This window comes from Pygoscelis adeliae, unplaced genomic scaffold, assembly GCF_000699105.1.
Source record: "Pygoscelis adeliae isolate BGI_AS28 unplaced genomic scaffold, ASM69910v1 Scaffold436, whole genome shotgun sequence".
NCBI lineage: Eukaryota > Metazoa > Chordata > Aves > Sphenisciformes > Spheniscidae > Pygoscelis > Pygoscelis adeliae.
The window spans coordinates 51,151-52,857 of NW_008825051.1; the positions used below are offsets into that span (position 1 = coordinate 51,151).

At 60.6% G+C, this 1,707-nt stretch overlaps 1 protein-coding gene across 1 annotated transcript in view; it reads left to right on the top strand.

Moving 5' to 3' along the window:
- FAM129B (family with sequence similarity 129, member B) overlaps nt 1–1,707 on the top strand; it is a 45,993-nt gene that overhangs the window by 28,726 nt on the left and 15,560 nt on the right. The gene's annotated exons all lie outside the window — the stretch shown is intronic.

The window sequence follows — 1,707 nt, forward strand, 5'->3', positions numbered from 1 at the left end:
AGGAGGCAGGGGACACAGCTCCCTGGACTGCCACCTGTCCCCAAACCCTTCCAGCTCTTGGCTGGACGTGCAGCCGAAGCGGCTCGTAGAGGGACGGCTGCTCATGGGTGGCCTTGGTTGTGCAGCCAGGGAGGGGGATGCTGTCCATAGCCCCCAGCACTGCCGGGAGGTTTTGTTCAGCCTGGTGAAGGAGCCAGTGGGTGGCTTAGCCGGTTCCCATGTGGGACACATGAGCCCCACGCAGGTTGCTACGGGTGTGAGGGGGTCGGGGCACCCCCTGGCATCATCAGCGTGGGCTTCCCATCCTCTGCTCTCAAGCAAAGCCCGGCTGTACCACCGTTAGCAGTCCACATCTTGCCAAATCCGGTGTCACCTTGTGTCACTTCCTCGCCACGCCGCTGGCCACCTCCTCCTGACCCCCCGCAGGTCCCTGCCCCTCTCGCTTCCCTGGGGCTGAGCGTGGTGGCTGGCAGGGCAGCCAGGGGCACTTGGCAGGGAGCGTCAGTGGCCCCCCAGCATCCCCTCTGCACCCCGGAGGGGCTTGCTGAGCTGGGGGAGATTTAGTCACCTTGGATATTTGACTGCAAATCTTTTGTTTCAATGTCTGCAAGTACTCGACTTTTGCTTTTCCATTTACTTAAAACCTCCTAATTGGCCCCGTCGTTAATCAGGGAAGAATGAGTGACTAAGCCGTCTCGCCTGCCCGGGGACCGGGGGCTCTTTTTTTCCCATGAACTGAAAGGAAATGAAACCTCAAAATGTCCTTTTAAATCTCAGCTGTCAGCATCGCTGCCCAGAGCCCCGGCCAAAATCATAGTTTTGTAGACGGGAGTTGCAACAGAGGTGCAGTGCGGATGCAAGCGCGGCGTGACTGCGAGCTCTTTCTTTTCCAGGAGAAAATGCCAAAATCGGGGGTGAGGAATTTCTCTGCTGGGACGAGCAGGCGTCTCGTTCTTTGCCACGAAAAAGGTTGCTTAAATTTAAAGGGATTTTCAGCCGCGGCACAGCAAGGTGCTGGCCCGCCGTGTTGGCTCCTGTCGCGGTGCTGGCAGTGCCAGCAGCTCCTCAGGGGTGAGCATCTGCCCCCAGCCGCTGTCCTCGGACAGCATTTTCCTCTGCAGCTTCTCATCCCACAGGGATTTGCAGCACCCTGGAGCAAGCTGCTCCTTCGCGCTGGCTTGGCTGTGAGCGTGGCTCCGGGGCGGGCGCTGCTGGGGGTTTTCGCTCCCGCCGCGCCGTGCTGGGGCTGGCACGAGGGTCTGTTTTGTCTGGGTTCGTGCCCCCAGCATCGTGCTGGCTCCTGCACTGGGGATGCATAGCCAGCATCGTTCCTCCCTGCGCCCATCGCCAGCGCTCTGGCAGAGGCTGAGCCGTCAGAAATAGTTGGAGGCGACTCAAATTCTTTCCTTTTCACAGGCTCTGGGGCAAAGTTGAGAGCAAAATTCAAAGTAGAGGCCCCGTGTGCCAAAGGCAGCTCTAGGGAAGTTGTCTCCCCAGACCTGTGATGCTTTGTGGTGGGGTTTTTGGTGTAGGAACCCCTTGTGGGGTCTGGAGCTGGGGTGGGGAGGGGAGAGGGCAGGGTGCTGCAACGGGCAGGGTGCTGCATGGGGTGGGTGCTGCATGGGGCAGGGGTTGCTCCATGGGGCAGGGTGTACGCGGGGAGGGGGCGCCAGCGGGCAGGGTGCGTCGGGGGCAGGGCGGTACAGA